Source organism: Myxine glutinosa, chromosome 4 (genome assembly GCF_964187855.1).
Source record: "Myxine glutinosa chromosome 4, kmMyxGlut1.1, whole genome shotgun sequence".
In the NCBI taxonomy this organism is placed as follows: Eukaryota; Metazoa; Chordata; class Myxini; order Myxiniformes; family Myxinidae; genus Myxine; species Myxine glutinosa.
In genome coordinates, this window is record NC_136264.1 from 158,764,259 (window position 1) to 158,784,992 (window position 20,734).

A 20,734-nucleotide genomic window follows, 5' to 3' on the forward strand; every position below is an offset into this window, starting at 1 on the left:
CGACAAATCGGGAGATGGAAGCACATTATCACTACTGACTTGACTAATGCCTTTTTATCAAATCCCACTATCTAAAGAGTCAATGAAGTACTGCGGTGTTGCGACTCCATTTCGTGGTGTTAAGAGTCTATGCCCGATCCGCCATGTCGTGTAGGAGCATTTGGAATCCCGTGGGCATTTAATGGTTAAAGTAAACCACCAATCTAATTATCTTTATTAGACCCCAACCAACCACAAAATACTTGGTGGCCATCTCAAATATGTGTAGAACACCATTTTATGACGTCATCAAGATGGCCGCCATGAAAACGATGCTTGAAATCAGATTTTCAGTCATAACTTTGAAACTACTCGACAAAATTTAATGATGTTTTGCTCAAAATGCTCAGAATGATGCTGCAGAGATATCTATACTGTTTTCACATAATATTCTACCAACAAAAAATAAAATTTGTGTCAAAAATGAGTAATTTTTGTATTTTTTGTATGTATTAAAATATAGTACTATACTGGAAAGATAACATAAAATTATTTTGTTTTTAGAACATTGAAATTTATTGACAAAATATATTTTAAATGTAACTACATAAGAACAGCTCTTGGCTCAAATACTATACAAGAAAATATAGTAGGTAATGTGTACCCAGTATTCCCCATTGGAGGTGGGAGAAAGGGGTTCATAAACGTCGGGAGATGGAGCTTGACGTCCCACTCCCTCCATGCGTTATACTAATATACAGACTTGGCATTTAATATGGAATATTTTTTTTGTGGGGGTGAACTTACTTTTCAAGATGACTTAGAACCAAAAGTTCATTGGAATTATGTTGAAATTATTCTAGATTTTGTTAATGTGACCTTTAAAAGAAACAAAAACCACATTTGACATTTCGAAGCAAATAAATTGATCCTTGAAAGTAATGTAAACTGATATCGAACTCAATTCACGGACAGTACTGTGTTAAACTTCTGTACGTTTTCCAGAAGTATCTCTTTATTTTGCACATTAGCCAAAAAAAAATTCAAAAAAACAAAAGCTAAATTATGACTGGGATTACGGACAGTAAAATTACAGTTCAGTACTTAGTGTAACCCCCACGAGCATTCAGGAGAGCACGTACACGTCGAGGCATGCTGTTCACGAGATTTGCCAAGGTTTGGACAGGAATCGCTTGCCATGCAGTGACAATAGCCTGCTGCAATTCACGCACAGAGGTCGGCTGCTGGTCCAAGTTGTCGATTTGACGCGTTAATCCTGCCCACAAGTTCTATATCGGATTCATATCCGGGGACATGGCAGGCCACTCCATATGCTCTACACCACGGTCAGCAAGAAAGTGTTGGATCATGCGAGCACGATGAGGCCGTGCATTGTCATCTTGGAAGACAAAGTTTCCTCGAAAGGCTGCATGAACAAATGGAAGCAATGTTTCTTCCAGAATGACCCTGTACTTGAACTGGTTCAGGTTTCCATTCAGAACAACCAGGTCAGTTTTGCCCCCTGCATGAAAAGCAGCCCAAACGGTCACCCCACCACCTCCAGCTTGGACTCTTGGCACTATACAATCTTCGTTGTGGGCTTCATGCACTTGTCTGCGCACTCAGACGCGGCCATCTTGACGATAGACCAGAAATCTAGACTCGTCACTGAAGGTCACGTGATTCCAGTGTCCTGGCTGCCATTGATGGTGCTCTCTGGCCCACTGCAATCGGCGCTGGCTGTGTTGCCTGGTCAGGCGTGGCTTTCTCAGGGGACGCCTGGCACGATAGCCTGCTTGAACCAGTCATTGGTTGACTAGCCTTCTGGATACAGGCACATGTCAGTTGCTGCCACTCAGCCCTAAGCCGATTAGCTGACTTGGTATGGCCATTACAGACTAACCGGTGCAGCTGGCGATCATCTCTCCTTGTGGTTATGCGTGGACGTCCTGGCCTCGGTATTGGAGTAGGGACACCCCTCTGAGCATTTCGTTTCAGGATCTTTGACACCTGACCTTGAGTGATGCCATACTGCCGAGCAATAGCACGCTGTTTCATGCCAGAATTTCGTAAAGCCACCACTCCATGACAAACAGCATTGTCAAGTTGACGGACCATCTCCAGAGAAAGCGGCAATAACTTTTGTAGACGTGCAGCAGTTGTTTTCCACTAATACAGAACGCAACAACCCTTATATACCCGATTGTGAAGCCAATCGTCAAATGTACCTGTCCTTACATTTTGTCACGCCACCTGTGATATAATCCTGTTATTGACTTCTTGCTGCGAAATACAATCAGTGACATCGTTCTTTCAACAAAGACATCACCGAAGGGTAAAAGAAACTCACCAGATTGATATACTGAGTTCAGAAAGTAAACCCAAGTCAAGAAAAAAATATATAATCCATATTAAATGCCAAGTCTGTATTTGTCCAATCAATTGAGACATATACATATGGATGTATGAACATTTAATAAACTGATATACTCCAAAACATTGCATTTCCCAAGTCAAGCCTAGCCTTCAGTCTAGACTGATAAGCATAACAGAATGTGGGGGATGAACTAATAACTCAGAAACATGTTAGATCAGTTCATCCTCAGTGTCTTCATCATCCTCACTGGCTGAATCCACTTCCATATTTTCACAATCATCAACACAATTACAAAGTTCAGTACATTTTAGTCCTGCATTTCTGCACTTGCAATGCCTTGTAGCACACTTCGTAGTAGCACAGCCACACTTTATCAAGTGAATTACTGACTCATGTGCTGGGAGTTGTGTAGATGTTATTTCCACCCAGTGCCCATTGACCATATCCCAACCATAATCCTGAGGTGATGGAATGTTGGCATGGACATTTTTGTCATTGTTCCACATCATTGCTTGGTAATGTGCTCTCAAGATTGAATGTTTCAGTGCATCTTTTGTTGGTGGCAGTTTTTCAGACTGGGCTTGTTTCTTCTTGAATAACCACCACCTCAGGTCTTTCACCTCATCTATCTGTGTTTGAGGAAGAAACAACTGGCACACATACTGCTCCAGTGCCTTCATAGTGTCCTCTGTTGGTTTGAGAGTCTTGCCTAAATTGCGAAAGGCTGAAATGCTTTCTTCAGTGGAGTTCTGAAATACCTTCCAGCATGTTAGCTTTCCCTTGCCTGCCAAGCTACCAGTGATGTCAGCTCCTGTAAAGGAGTGGAATCCAGGAAGGGCAGCAACTTCGTTACTGCCTAGAGCATCACATATTGGTCCTCAAGGAATCGATCTGTGCTTGTCTTTAGCTCCAGTTATGAATGATGAATCTTTACATAATTCTGGGAAACGTCTGAGAGCAAGGATAAGAACATCAGTGTACGGTGAATGAATGTCTATCGTAGTAGCTCCACGAGCTGTTGCATCAAGGGCGTGCGCCCGTGCAGCAGTAACTTTGTGTCAGCCTCTTCCTGTTCACTTGCCAGGTAGCTCATGTCCCTGTGTGTTGCTTCACATTTGTCTCCCCAGGCCACAACAAGCTTCATTCCATTTTTCGTGCCTTGCTGAAGAGATTTTTGTGCCAGGTAGGTTGAGAGCTCCATCTTTGTGTTTGTATGAGAGAGTAGTTTCTTTAGGGGCGCTTGTGCAATGTTTGAATTGTCCATTATGTGGTAAGCAACTGGTTGAGTGCCACCTTGCCTTCTTTCTCGCTCAGTTGTTTTCAATGACTGGGAGACATCATATCTGTCAAATACCAGATGCACTTCATCATATTTCTGTTGGTTGAACTTGTTAAAGACAAGTATTGTGAAGTAAAGTCCAAGATCTGAACACAGCTTTATCCTTTCCGGCTTCGGCATTGATTGAACTTCTGCCATGGCATCTGTGGAAGTGTAATTCAGTGTAACTTATTAATTGGCACTGGTAACTTATTGGTTGACCTAGTAACAAAGCAGATGCATTTTACATGCAAACTCTGTGGGGGACGGGTTTGTAAATGAGTTAGGAATGTGCACGAACATGATGGTCTCTTGAAACACCTGGTCACAGCCCCAGGCTGGAGCACCCCCCTATTGTTTGATAAAAGGAACTCACAGCAGGGGGGGGCTAGCTGGCGCCAGGAAGGCGACCGGTGACGTCGGCGGAGAGGAGATTACGAGTTCAGCGGACAGAGGATTAAGTCGAGTTGGTCCATATAAGCGGGAGCTGCGGCTGGAGTCGAGAGGACTTGCTGCGAGGAGCTCTGACGAACGGGACCATGGCGGAGGAACATCAGCCGAACGAAAAGGACCATGGAAAAGAGTTAATCTCAGCCATTGAATAATGCGGTATTATTTGGCAAATGGAATCAAGTGAATAACCAGTTAATAAACCAGACCTTTTGTAAAACCTGTTTCCGACCATTGGCGTCTTGAGTCTCACCCTCCACTTCCGCGACAAGATGGAGGCACCGCTGAAATTTCGAGTGGACGTCGCCAAGGTGAGCATGTAAGCATGACGTCTTGGGGATCTGTCCATTATGAAATATGAACTCTGAAGATGGAGGATTTGGTGTGTGGGACTTGCATTCCGTAGGTAATCCAAGGAGTGTAAAAGTATTTTTGTCACGACCGTCCAAGGTAAAAGTCACGGATGGAACGGTTTAAATGATTCTATTATTCGTGTGCTTGCATATGCGTACGGTATACGCTGGGTGTTAAGAGCCTTACTCTGGTCTGCGGGCAAGTCGGCTCATGAAGTGCACCATGAGGCGATTTGTTTGCCGGTTCGGTAAGGTTCGGTAAGGTCCGTATACGTGTACAATTGTGTACACCCGTTTTAAATAAAGAAATAAATAATTTTTTTTCAGTTTTCCCGCCATTTCTAAAAACTCGTTCGATCGACTAATAAATTCATGACAGACAATCCCACCTCATGCCGGTCCAGAATTATTGTGAAAGATGGCGATTGAATGAAAATTGCATACCAATTGGACGAAACTTGGTGGACCGGTTGTGTGTGTGACAAGGGCGAATCGATTCGATTTTGGTGAAGATCTGAATATGGCTTCGGATACGAGAATTATTTAATTTCTCAGTGATTCTTCACCACTGAGAAATCGGGCCAAAAGCGATATATAGCATGATATTTAAAAAGGTTGAATGAATATGACTAAACTTGATGGACGAGGTGGTTAGGTGACAAAAAAAAAAACACGCCGATTCCATTTTTGGTTCAGGTCCGAATCCAGATCCGGCCTATCAGTGGGATACAAAACATAAACTGTTCACCAAGGCGGAGATATAATAATAATAATAATTCTGTATTATTTAGTTAACCAGTTTGTGTGAAACCTCAACCGATATATAAAAATTTATCCTGATTATGAGAGATAATTACAGGAAATGGAATTATTTAAAGTGATTCTTCACCATCAAGAGATCGGGTGAAAAGCGATATATAAAAATTGATCTGCTTGATGTTAGTTTAAGGGCTGTTCCAAATTTATCCTGATTATGAGAGATAATTACAGGAAATGGAAAGATGGTGTAAATGGTGGGATAAATGTAAATGGTGGGATAAATGTTTGATAATGGTCCTGGTAATTTTAGTCTGGTAAGGTAAGGTAAGGTTAGTCCTGGTAAGGTATATTGCTGGGGACCCGAGGATGTGCCTTTTCAAGGTTTGAAATTAATCGGACAAGGGGGTCCCAAGGTATGGTCACCGTACTCGCAAGCCGTTCGTTTTGGCTTTGCGAATGGACCAAACCATTCCATGCAAATAGGAGGGTGGTTCTGTGGTCGTTCGTTTTGGCTTTGCGAATGGACCAAACCATTCCATGCAAATAGGAGGGTGGTTTTGTGGTCGTAACTGCCACGTGGTTTCAAAGTTTTTGTTGTTGCTTGCACGTGTGTTTTTTTGCAAGCACGTACGTGCGGGCACGCCCTAGTATATATAAATAGAGGTAATATTGAGTTACGGAATTAATTACTTTCAAGAATACACAAGGACAACCAAGAAGTTGAATGATATGATTGGATATTCTTCACACTTATGGAAGAAGTTGAATGATATGATTGGATATTCTTCACACTTATGGAAGAAGTTGAATGATATGATTGGATATTCTTCACACTCAGGAAGAGGTTGAATGATATGATTGGATATTCTTCACACTTATGGAAGAAGTTGAATGATATGATTGGATATTCTTCACACTCAGGAAGAAGTTGAATGATATGATTGGATATTCTTCACACTTAGGAAGAGGTTGAATGATATGATTGGATATTCTTCACACTCAGGAAGAAGTTGAATGATATGATTGGATATTCTTCACACTCAGGAAGAGGTTGAATGATATGATTGGATATTCTTCACACTCAGGAAGAAGTTGAATGATATGATTGGATATTCTTCACACTTAGGAAGAGGTTGAATGATATGATTGGATATTCTTCACACTCAGGAAGAAGTTGAATGATATGATTGGATATTCTTCACACTTATGAAAGAAGTTGAATGATATGATTGGATATTCTTCACACTCAGGAAGAAGTTGAATGATATGATTGGATATTCTTCACACTTATGGAAGAAGTTGAATGATATGATTGGATATTCTTCACACTTATGAAAGAAGTTGAATGATATGATTGAATATTCTTCACACTCAGGAAGAATTTGAATGATATGATTGGATATTCTTCACACTCAGGAAGAGGTTGAATGATATGATTGGATATTCTTCACACTCAGGAAGAAGTTGAATGATATGATTGGATATTCTTCACACTCAGGAAGAAGTTGAATGATATGATTGGATATTCTCCACTCAGGAAGAAGTTGAATGATATGATTGGATATTCTTCACACTCAGGAAGAAGTTGAATGATATGATTGGTTATGCTATGAGCCAATTGATTAAGGAAAATATTTTGTGATGGCCATATTCGTGGCAACTCAGTTAGTGCCACTGCACCTTTAAAATGCATCCCTGCGTTCATTTTTCGATCGATTGAGTTGAAATTTTGAACAATCGGATCTGGACTGTCGTTGTTAACGACTCTAGCACGCACTCGTCCAACCAGGATGGAGCGGTATGGTCCCCGGATCATCACTGCCCGCAGTTTTAATTAGTTTTACTTTTTCTTGGTCATATAATTTTGAAGACATGCATGTCATGATATTAGGAAATGTTTGTTCTGTTGATCGGAATAAATGTTGTTTATTTGTGTGGGTGTGTATTTTTTTGTGTATTTTGGATATATTTTCACGGCTAATTCCAGTTAACATCCTGCAAAATTTGCTCGTTTTCTGGCCAAGTCGAAATTGCGTTGAGTTCCTATGGCAGGCGCCATTAAAAGCGCTGTGTAATAGTTGAGCTCCCTTTATTTCGTTTTGGTCATGCGGATGAGCAAACAAAGTGACAAATGCTGCGGCTGGAGCAGTAGAAGCGATGTTTTTTAATGGAAACGATGTAATGAGGAATTAAAAGTGGGAGGGGGCAACACCACGCATACCTCTTTTAAGGTGTGTATAAACCCTGGAATATTTCAGCAATCAATACAATGCTGAAACTATGTAAGTTAATTTAATGAGTAATTTAATGAGTAATTTAATGAGTAATTCAATGAGTAATTTAATGAGTAATTTAATGAGTAATTTAATGAGTAATTTAATGAGTAATTTAATGAGTAATTTAATGAGTAATTCAATGAGTAATTCAATGAGTAATTTAATGAGTAATTTAATGAGTAATTTAATGAGTAATTCAATGAGTAATTCAATGAGTAATTTAATGAGTAATTTAATGAGTAATTTAATGAGTAATTCAATGAGTAATTTAATGAGTAATTTAATGAGTAATTTAATGAGTAATTTAATGAGTAATTTAATGAGTAATTTAATGAGTAATTTAATGAGGAATTTAATGAGGAATTAAAAGTGGGAGGGGGCAACACCACGCATACCTCTTTTAAGGTGTGTATAAACCCTGGAATAAACGTGGGAGGGGGCAACACCACGCATACCTCTTTTGAGGTGTGTATAAACCCTGGAATATTTCAGCAATCAATACGATGCTGAAATGATGTAATTTATTGTGTAATATGGTCGACCTTGGGTTTGTTTGGGTTTGTTGTTTATTTTTGTGGGTGTCTATTTTGAGTATTTTGGATATATTTTCACGACTAATTCCAGTTATCGTCCTGCAAAAGGTCTGCTCGTTCTTTTCCTTTGAGTCGTAAATTCCTGTTGAACTCTCATTAAAAAGCGGAATTAAGTACGCTGTGTGATGATGGAGATCCTTGATGACGAATCAGGAATAGTGAATGAGCAGACAAATATCACGGATGGTACACCAGATAGGGAAAATGTAGATGAAACCCCTTTTGCTCAGGTGCTGTGTAGCGCTGCACAAAGATCCATATGAGCGGGGCCTGGGTGCTGTGTAATTAGTACACAAAGAACCAATTACTAGGGTGCTGAATAAACACAAAGATCCATTTTTGGAGCTGGTTCTCCCGGTGCTGTGATTTATTCAAAGAACCAAATCTTGCAAGAATTAAGATATGATTTGTCGACATTAGAAATACTTTAATATATGTAACGATTTTGTAACGATCATCCTGCAAAAGGTCTGCTCGTTCTTTTTCCTTTGAGTCGTAAATTCCTGTTGAATTCTCATTAAAATGCGGAATTAAGTACGCTGTGTGATGATGGAGATCCTTGATGACGAATCAGGAATAGGGAATGAGCAAACAAATATCACGGATGCTGCGGCTAGAGCAGTGGAAGCGATTTTTGAATTGTTCAATGATTATTCGATATTGTTATGACTTTTTGTCAATAGGTATACTAAGTGGCCATGAGGTAGCCTGTTGCTATGTACAGTTTTATTCTATTGTTGATTATACCACATAGCTGTGGTGATAAAGGAAATGTTCGTTTAAATAGATGATTATGATAGGACCATGACTATAAAATCATGATGATTATTATGAATGATATCATAGGGTTCAAATGCAGAATGATTGCATGAACTTGGGAAAGAACTTTCAAGCCCTATGGGATAAATTGGGTATTACAAGCGATGGAGTTTCAAAATTTAGCATGATTGAAGGAATTTGACAGTCCCATTACAGGAGTTTTACGAAATTTATATTGCCAAGAGATTTTGGGTACTATTAAAAGGAAAATGATGAGATATTTTTCCTAAAGAACTTTAATATCTGGCATCCATTTTGGCTGTCTCACGAATGAAGGATGAGTTGCCTTTAGTGGTTGCAAAGAAAAATTTGTGGAGACCAGGCAAAATGGGAAAATATGTCAGATATGACCCTAGGACAGGACGGCGATTCATCAATTGACATGAGGTACGAATCCGAGGTGACGACCGATGAAATTCGATCTCAGTCAATGGATGGACCTGTCCTGACATCATTGGGGAAAGGGCTTATGCAAGGAGTCATTCAAAATGATTAATTTGATTTATTGATGAATATTGATGAATTAATTGAAATTGAATAATTGATTGAATTGTTAATTGATTGAATCTAATTGATTGAATTTAATTGCATAAATTGAACTGAATAAATTGAATTGAATATATTGATTGTTTGATTGATGAAAATGCGGTCTCAAGAAAGAAGCTTTGATATCTTTGCGAGATATTATCAATGTGGAGACAACCTGGGAAAATTGAGCAAGGTGGTGAGTTTATATACAGATATATATGTGCGGTTACCATTGTGTGATTTCCCCGTCAAACAGAGCGGACACCTGAGGATTCACCCACTTCATACTGACCCTCCGGCTCATCTGCAAATACTGATCTGTGAGATTGGATTGTGCAAAAGCCACAGCTGAGGGAGATTCTCTGGAAATCACCGTGCGAACAGGTGGAGAGATCCTTCCTGGAGGTACGAGTGAAGCTTTAGAGGAACCTGGAACAAGCTACAACACATCCAACGCTACTTTGATAAAAGGCAGAATGGGAAATGGAGCCTGCAAGAACACACAAGGACAACCAGAGATTCCACAAAAAGGTACTTGTACACATCATATGTACGACCGTTATGGTGCCGAAGCTATAAGGCAGGTCGAGAATTGGTATTTGTGGACAAAGGGACATGATGAGGAGTTTCCAAGAGATGGTACATTTGAGCGAAGTCGATTGGAAAGATTGGAACAAAGATTGAAAGCCAGGAAGAGACAGAATCTAACGGTAGACTGGCTTGCATTCCATCTTTGGGATGGTGAATCCAGACAACGGGAACAGCAAGAACGGATAACGGAACTAGAACTTAAAATAAAAAGGATACAGGATACAGTGGAGGAGACAAATGCACAACTGCCCTCGAAATTAGGAATGAAAGTCACAGTTGTCCCATCTGATTTCCAGTTGTCTCCCCAAAAAGGACGGTACAGAGAATTTTTTCGTGTTTCAGGAGATAACGAGAGATTGCAGTGGCAACTCAGGGATGTAGAGATGCAGCCCAGCAATACAAGTGCACAGGCGCACAGATCAGACAACGACAGAAACCGGTGTTTCGAGTGTGGAAAGATGGGACATTGGAGAAGAAGATGTCCGTATGTCAACAGGAAGACAAGGTCATGGGGCAAACCAAGATCAAGGGTACCAGTGCTTACCGGTACCTCAGACAATGATTAGGCCTTCATTGCTGCAAATCCCAAATGATGATTGGCCTCAACAGATTCGATTACTGGACAAACATGAACAACTGTCAATGATTCTTGTGTCTGAAAAGTTTTCAGAGCAAGAATGATTCATTTTTCTTTTTGCTTGTTAACAAATTAATAATTAATTGATAAAATGCCAAAATTGGATCTTCTATTTTGGGCACAGCAATTTTAAATTTACAAAGTTTGGAACAATTGCGTTGCAATTGTTGGCAAACCAAGTAACAAGAGTCACATGATGATCAGGTGGGAATTTCGGACTATTGTTCCGCACGATTGATAGGTCAATGGTCGACTGACATGCAAATGGGTGTGTAGTCAAAATTTGGATAGATTATTGTGAAGGCAGAAAGGGTAATTTCAATATGACATCATAAGGGTTTTCTAAGAATGGACTTCTGGTTTATTTGTCTATAAGCATTTTGAATTTGATTGACAAATTTTATGAAATTGAAATAAAATTGACACCCATCTGATCTGTAAATAATGGTTCCAACGCAAACAAATATGCATAATGCATGTGTGTGTGTGTTTTTGTGTATCAATCTTACAAGATTGTTGACACCGACAGTGTGCCTGTCTGGAAATGGATAGTTATATGTGGATGGGATTGGGATATGTGGATGGGATTGAATATCCAGAGAATCCGTAAAATAAAATAGAAATATAATTTGATTATGAACATTATCTCTTTTGTCAAGGGAAATGGAATATAAAAAAAATTTGATGTGCTGGGTTATGAGCAGCCATTAATTAATAGTAAAATTGTGAGTAATTTTGGGATTCCATTTTTGATAGAATGTATATGAGAATAACATCTATTTATGGATATGAGCTTCATAAAAGGAAATGAGGAAGTACAAAATCATCCAAATTTGGGAGAGGTCTTACACTGACTTCCCAGAATACTCTGCTCATGGATTATATATATATAAACTTGAATTTTATCAGCATATAAATTGTGCTGTATGTATGGATGTGTTTTAGGCATAGATGATATGGGAAAAGAGTAAAGAAAATTTTGCTGGTTTGAACTATTGTGGGTTTTTCAGTTCTGGAGTTTAAACAAAGTCACTGGTTAACAGATGAGAAAGGATAGTAAATAAATTATTCTCTGCTGGGCAAATTAAGTACGATATTACTAAGACTTATGAGAGCTATTGTTCCGCCTTACAGCAGTGGAAAATTATTGGAAAAAAATTAGATCCAACATAATGAATCTATAAAAGAATGTGATAGGGATAATATCCTCAATTTGTACTAATTATTTGATTGTGGGTAAAGGAATTAAGTCATCGTAGTGGATTGTTAACAGCAGCCTGAAAATGTCCTGAGAGTGTGCATCCATGTAATCAGAAATCCCAGATTTGTTTTTACAAACAACATTTTGGTAGAGGTCTTGTGTGGAACACTTCCTTGGTAGATAAAAACGGTACTGCATGCTGGCAGCCACTTTTGCGGCCAGTTAGGCCAAACAAATTGAGAGGAAATTGTAGTTAAATACGTAAGTTACACATGGCTATTTGTAAAAAAGGAAATTTGTTGAGATGGGAAACATTTTTTCGAAGGTTTATTAAGGTGTTATAATATGACATGTGGCAAGGCAAACTATTGGATGGGAAAATTAGATCTGGCTATAGAATAAATTTATTGACCCCTTGAAGTTAATCCTTCGAATCATTGTTTCACTGGCATTTTTGTTCAAATTGGAAATAGTTTGGTAGAGCTTTGGTTAAAACCTTTGGTTGCGGTATCTTGGAACGAATTGATAAACCATAGGAGATTGATAAGAATAGAAACAAATATGGACCCAAAATAGAAAGTTGGATTCATGCCTCTCATTGCAAGCAAGCACATGGGGCTAAGGTGGACGATCCCACAGAAAATGAGGCTGCACCTAGCAGCCCAGCAGAACATTCAGTGGTAGAAAAATGATAGTCATGATTTACAGTCATTTGAATTACATTTTAACACCCCTTGCATTGATAAACATTACATTTTCAACATGTGATATTCCTACTTGGAATAGTGACATTTATTTGCCTACATGACATACAATTACCTGCTGATATTAATACAGCATGAGTGAAAAAATGTATCACAACTACACTCATGATCAGGGGATTGAGTTCAACCCCGGGAGATAGGGGGATCAGGGTAAGACAAATAATCTGATTATGTTACATATTAAGGGATTTTCTTTATTTACCTTTTAGGAAGCTTGTTAGTTTGGTATATAATGTTAAATGTCATCGACATATAACTATGTCATAGATATGAATATATACAAGGAGTAGCAGACTTGTTTGTTGGTTTAGTAGTTATATTGGCAATTGTTTTAGTGGTGGCTTGCTTGAAAGCCTTAGTGACGGTGTGTTTGAATAAGGTAACCAACAACACGATGATAACGCATGAAGTGACAAATGAGGAAAGAAATGTGGAACCAGAAAAGGAAGACTTTTATGGCGACATAAATACTGAGATTAAAAGACTAAATCAAGTGATGTTGCAAATGAATACAGTAGAATTAAGATAATGGCATAACGACAATGTTATGAGTTGTGTCAATTACAATATCAATGAACTCATATCACCACGAGTGACACACTGTTAGGAAAAAAAAAAAAAAAAAAAGAGGGAAAAGAAAAAGTGGAGAGGAATTATGGTAATAATACATTATGCTTAATTTGTTGGTTTGGGAAAATTGTTGTTGGGAATTAGGTATTCCCGTGTGTGATTGTAATCATATACAATGCTATTCTTAGTTTAGTAATAAAATACATACCTGATTGAATATTATTTGTGTGACGCATATAAATGAATATAACTTTTTGTGTTAAGGAAAAACAACAAATTGTTGAATGTGAAACTGTCGGAAGATATACATGATTATGCTGATTTCATGGTAAGATGTACCCTATCTGATTCAGTGTGTGCGGAAAGCAGATTCAGATATGACTGAGCATAAGGATAAGACGAGATCACATTTTGGAGGGATTGCTAACGGAATTGGGAAGAAGAAAGAAAGAAAATTTGTGGCTAAAAAATGAAGTTAATCGTGGCATACACCCTCTTTCTCAAAGAATGATGAAGACATTCTCCCGTGTAACTTGGAGATGAATGCTTACCTTCACCAAGGAAATTTATGTGACCATTTGCCTGGATCACACTGCAACATATGAAAGAAAGGCGATCACTTACTCTTGTTCGAAGACTTCGAACATTCACCACATCAGAAGTTGCAGGACAACGACATTTTACCTGCAACCTCTGTGAAATGCGGGGACATATGTTATTACTTCACCAACGTCCGGGGAACCAGCATGGAGCTGCAAAAAACGGCTGTGCCCTTGTCACAACAGCTGTGCACGATTCTGCTGGATTGCTCCTGGTAAGGACCATGAATGACCTGAACACCATGGTCCCAACATCATTGTGGATGCATCCGGCATCCCTGTTCCACATCTTGCTGGCCAATCAATGTCACACCAATACTTGCTGCCCACTCACAATAAGGGAGGAGGCAAGTCAACTACAACTGGGTGAAGGCCTTGTTCAGGAATTACTATGGTTTACAGCAAAAAGTGGCAAGAATGCTACAAGGAGAGCAGGGTCAGTCTATGACTCCGCAATGTTACCACAACAGCGAAATCCTACACGAAGTAGTGCAGGAGCTATGAAGACATTAGGAGAAAATGTTTCATACCTGGATTCAAACACAAGTGATCAGCCCTTCCTTTCAAACAAAGTCAACATTTGTGTGGAGGCAAACGTTTTTGCCAGATGGTGCAGATGCTTTACAAAACTTGAAAATGAAGTGAAATTGTTGTATCTTGGTGATGGTGAAGTGTTGTTTTGAAAATATATTTGTGATGCAAATGCAATAGATTGAACAATATGGAAGGAGTCAATGACCAACGAAATGTTTTGTGATTCTTGCAGGATGACGGTGTATGCCTAAGGGAATTTGATTACCAAAGTTATGATTATTTACTTATACTTGTAATGATGTTTACTTGTAGTGATTGATTGTTTACTTATATTGATGTTTAGATTAATGGTTAATATAAACAAAAACAAAAAGATGAGGGAATTGTGGAAGTGTAATTCAGTGTAACTTATTAATTGGCACTGGTAACTTATTGGTTGACCTAGTAACAAAGCAGATGCATTTTACATGCAAACTCTGTGGGGGACGGGTTTGTAAATGAGTTAGGAATGTGCACGAACATGATGGTCTCTTGAAACACCTGGTCACAGCCCCAGGCTGGAGCACCCCCCTATTGTTTGATAAAAGGAACTCACAGCAGGGGGGGGCTAGCTGGCGCCAGGAAGGCGACCGGTGACGTCGGCGGAGAGGAGATTACGAGTTCAGCGGACAGAGGATTAAGTCGAGTTGGTCCATATAAGCGGGAGCTGCGGCTGGAGTCGAGAGGACTTGCTGCGAGGAGCTCTGACGAACGGGACCATGGCGGAGGAACATCAGCCGAACGAAAAGGACCATGGAAAAGAGTTAATTTCAGCCATTGAATAATGCGGTATTATTTGGCAAATGGAATCAAGTGAATAACCAGTTAATAAACCAGACCTTTTGTAAAACCTGTTTCCGACCATTGGCGTCTTGAGTCTCACCCTCCACTTCCGCGACACATCTATAAGGGCAACCTTCATTTCTGTGATTGGGTGCTCAGCGACTTCAGCATTTACCTCTGGTAAGGCCTTGGGGGCATCTTCAACGATTTTCATAAGGTTGCTCTTAGCTGAACAGTGCAGCATTGTGCCATCTGCAGCAAATAGAGCCCTTGGCAGTACTGAAAATTCATGTTTCCCAATTTCATCTTTCAAGTTTATGTCAGACCTCGACTTTGACACAACGAGCATGCGGGCAACGAGTGATCGGTCTTCCTGAAGTTCAACTATTTTCTGTCCTGCTTTGACTGCCACTTTTTCCCCAGTGTGTTTCCATGTTTGTAGCTTTCTCTTCTTCATCGAATCCCAGAGATTTACTTCACCGGTTGTGATTCTCTTTGAAACAAATTCATCAAACAGATCCTGGCCAATTTCATTCCTGTTGCAGAGGTCATTCTTGATATTCTCTGGCAAGACTGGTTTTGTAGCACAGTTAAATAGATCATCACAGTCTTCAGTGAATGGATTTGTAAAACCCCTCTGAGTTTGGACAAGATTCTGGATATTTGTCTCTTGTCACTTCAGTACAGCCTCTGAAAGCTCATGATGCGATGATGATGTCTGGGAAGACAATCATGCCATCTGCTGAGCATTTTTTGAGAGTCTGGCTAGTTCTGGAGAAATGAGAAAAAACTTTGCACAAGCACGAGGATTTAAGGTAATTCCTACTCGTCCTCCCGCCACTTTCATTGACCGGTTGATTTGTTCCAGAGCATGATCTGCTCCAATTGCACAGAAAGGCACATTGGCGTTTTTGTTCACAACCCAGTTCCTTGCATGAATTCCTCATATATCTCTGGATTTGAATCCTTTGTGCGTTCCATGTCTGCTAGATACAAGGGCATCATTCGTGCATAGTTTAGTTTGTCATGTGCGAAGAAGTATTTGACAAATGCTTTGAGGGCTGTCAGGTGTAATTCACAGTCTCCTGTTCGAATAGCTCTGATAAACACTGCCATCTCCATTACCATCTGCATGTACTGCTGCATCACTTTGAATAGTGGATAACAGGCATTGCCCTCATCAAATTGAGCTAGTTGTTCAATGAGGTTCAGAGATTCAATGGTAGCCATCATTTCATCATGGGCAAAACCTATTTTTATATTTTTTAAAATTTATTTTTATTTTTTTATATAAAATTTATTTTATTTTAATAAATAAATAAATAAATAAAAATGTTCAATATTTTTTCCACATTTTTTATATTTGTAATATGTTTAGGTAGTGTGATGTACAGAAAACAGTATAAACAGTTCAGTCGCTTTATTTTGAACATTTTGAGCCCAACATCTTTAAATTTGATTGAGTAGTTTCAAAATTATGATTTTAAACATCGTTTTATGGCGGCCATCTTGATGGCGTCATAAAATGGTGTTCTGCACGTTTTTGAGATGGCCACCAAGTATTTGTTAGTTGTTTGGGGTATAATAAAGATAATTAGATAGGTGGTTTGCTTTAACCATCAAATGCCCACTGGACCTTTTTAACTACCATATACAACCTGACTAATGGGTATGCCTGGCTCTGAAACGGCACTAGCTGAACTAACTTGTCACGTCCTTGGAGACCTCGTGGAGGAGGGTGTTGTGGCCGAACTCGCCGATGATCTCTATTGCGGTGGAGCAAGCGTAGACGAACTGTTAGTCAACTGGAAACGGCTGCTTGACGCACTTCAAGCGGCGAAGGTTAAAAAAGTATCACAAAACATAAAATGTAGCCCTTTGAAAATGTAAAATTAAATTAAAAAAATTTTAAAACATTTTTAAATTCTTTTTTTTAAATCTTAAAATCTGGTATTTTAAAAAATCTGGTGGTCACCGATGGGGTCATGTGCCACCAGTCTCCTCCGCCAAGCCTGCTTTATCTTCCCCTTTAATTTCCTGGCCCAAGCAATAAATATTTTAGTGTTTGACCCCTGCTCTTCATTTTAAATAATAATTTTCTGTCCCATTCAAGCATTGTTCATAATAGTCAGGGCCCTTATGGATATTTTGGTTCAAATTCTTTGAAAAGCATCAAATTTGGCGCAGATGTTGCCCATGCCATACTCTTTCGATTTTTGATGGGCGCCAAGGGCGGTATGATCCGGGGACCATACCGGTCCATCCCGCCATGTCACCTGACCTATGACGTCATAATTAGGATATGCATCCAATCACATGGCATACTATAAGTGGTCAAAGTTCAAAATGAATCGATCGAAAAATGAAGGCAGGGATCCATTTTTAAGGTTTTAATAAAATCCAATATGGCCGCCAGGTCACATGACCTATGACGTCATATTTATGACATGTATACAATCATGTATATATGAATCCGGATCATGATCGCACAAAAATTAAACACAAGGATATGGCATACAGTTCATAAAACATCAAAATCCGTACCTTTGTAATTAGACTGATGAACTGCATATGCCTGAAAATTAGGAAATAGACATGTAAATATTTCCTCTAATTGTCAAAAATAAGGTCAGAGTTCGATTACCCAACCCAGAAACATAAAATGTTGAACCTCGCGTAAATCTTGACAAAAACCTCAAAAACCGACATGTTTGACACAAAAATGACCTTTAAGATGACCTTGAGGGTTGACCTTGACCTCGAATCATCAAAATAACATCATAATTGGATTCCTCGACCTCGAAAACCCCTGAAAAGTGGTATCATACATGATTCCAACCCTTTTGGTTATTTAACTGATTTTCCTCTAATCCGGGTGGCGGCCATTTAGTATTTCGCCAATATGGCCCCCCCCGGGGGGGGGGGCGCCCGTCTTGGCGCCCGTCAAAAATCGAAAGAGTATGGCATGGGCAACATCTGGGCCAAATTTGGTGCTTTTGGAAGAATTTGAACCAAACGGCCCCAAAATATCCCTAAGGGCCCTGACTATAACCTATCTTCCACCTCGCATTCCGGCTCTGTTCTGAAGGGGAATATTTCCACAGTTTCATCTGGGGACGCACCTTCTTCCATCTCTAATAAACCCACCTGATCCTGCCCGTCTCGATCAGACATTTTTACCTCTGCCACCATAGCTGGATGGAGGTTAGGTTTTCACTCCTGTCTGTCTTTCTTTTTGTGAACAAGATATCACAAAAAGTTATGGATGGATTTGGATGAAACTTGGTGGACAGGTTGGGTGTGTGACAAGACCGAATCGATTCGATTTTGGTGAAAATCTGAATATGGATTCGGATACGAGGATTATTTAATTTTGAAGTGATTCTTCACCATTGAATCAGGTGGAAAGCGATATATAACATGATATATAACAAGTACAAAAAGTTTTAATTAAAACAAAAGCCGCGTCGATGTTACACAATGCCTAGATGCAGCTGTGCCTATAACGTCGATGTTATAGGCACAGGACATTCCCATCGATTCGATTACTTGATGTTATTTTTGTGCAAAGTGAAAATATATCTCGGCAATTTCCCGTCTGTTATTTCAGGCGGTGTATGACTGACCATGCCGCGATTTAAAAAATATATATCTCGGCAATTTCCCGTGTGTTCCTCGAACTGACACGTGAACGAAGCTATGCTCCTCTCTCCACATTATTGTGACGACGTATAAATTAAATATTTCATCGTGACGATTGTCATCAAATGGACGAATTTTTAATATATCTCGGCATTTTCCCGTCTTTTATTTCAGGCGGTGTATGACTGACCATGCCGCGATGTAAACAAAATATATATATCTCGGCATTTTCCCGTCTGTTATTTCGGGCGGTGTATGACTGACCATTCCGCGATTTAAACAAAATATATATATCTCGGCATTTTCCCGTCTGTTATTTCGGGCGGTGTATGACTGACCATGCCGCGATCTAAAAAAAAAAAATCGCAATGGACTTGAAGTTACAGGCCATTGAGAATTCATTTCGTTCTGAAAAGGGCAACTTTCATCGGATTTTCTTCCCGTTTTTTTTCAGCCGAGTCTTAAACTATGTTAGCGACTGTGAAAAATGAAATGATATATCGAATTTGATTTGAAAGAAAACTGTGTGAGAGAGGAAGACACCACGGGCCTACAAAACAGGTCTCAAAGCTATGCGAGTTAATAAAATGGTGGATATTTGTTTATATGAAGCCTCTCCCACAATGGGTGGAGCTATGGTTCCCAGAATGGGTGGAGCTTTGAGGTTTTGTCTTCTCTGCAAGAACAACAAGAAGAAGAAGAAGAAGGACAAGAACAACAGCAGAGGGCACTCGATGACCACCGTCTTGCGACGCGGCTAAAATAAGTTGTGCACAAGTTGTGAATAAACTTGGTAGACGAGTTGGTTTGGTGACAAGAACAAGCCGATTAAATTTTGTTTCACGTCCGAATCCAGATTCGGCCGATCAATGAGATAGAAATCATAAACTGTTCAGCCTGGTGGAGGAGGTATGCGCTCTGCTGAGTGCCCTTCTAGTTATATTTAAATGTTCACCCTCGCTACACTCCGTTATAAAATGTTGAGGTACAGATGGTCACACCTCAGGTCCAATCCTACCCCTGACGTCCAATGTTGCGGGTTCGGTACGATGGGGTTCGCGAAGGGAGTTCTCAGATCCACTTCGCAAATGATGACCCTGACGCCAACGAACCGAGGATAACTCCGTGACTTGTTGACTGGTTGCTAGGCTAGGCAAACTAGTTGCTAGGTTGGTTGCTACCATGACTGGTTGCTAAGCAAACAACGACACCAAATGCGATGCTTAATTTCGGTAGAATCCAGCACTCTAATCCAACTTTACCAACCCGGCAAATTAATCACCCCAGATAAGACTGTGCCAGATAAGACTTCCAAGTCCTCCACTGATATTAATCAAAACCAGCCGACCAATACCGTAAGCATAACGTTGACTCATGATGAAACAAAACAAAACGGTGGGGGTAGAACTCCCTGTCACCAACCACACACTATGTTCTAACCAATGGAAGAAGACGATCGGGCAGTTTGAAAAACGGTTGATAAGGATTTTAAAAGCACGTATTTACAAACAGTGTCACAGAAGAATGCTCTTACCCCAAGCGCAGTAGCCCATTTTAGTCAACCACTTAATCACAGGTTCGACAACACAGGTGTCTCATTCATTCTTGGAAAATGAGATAATAAAGAGTTATAGACAAAGGAGTGAGGCAGGTGAGGTGTGGTGTCGACCCCGTCCTCACCCATACAAGAGCCAGACAGCTCACGTAATAATGAAGAGGGTGTGGTGTGTGTGAGTGAAAGGTGCAGGTGAGACGTGCTGCGTATGCAGGTGAGTGTACCTGAGTCCTGAAAAGGACTGTTGTGGACTCTGTTGATACTCCGCAAAACCAGGACGAACGAGTCAATGAGTTGTGTGTGGTGGTCGGTGCAATAATGTAAGGTGCATAAGTAAGGTGTTTAAGGAGATAAGTTATCTCTGAGG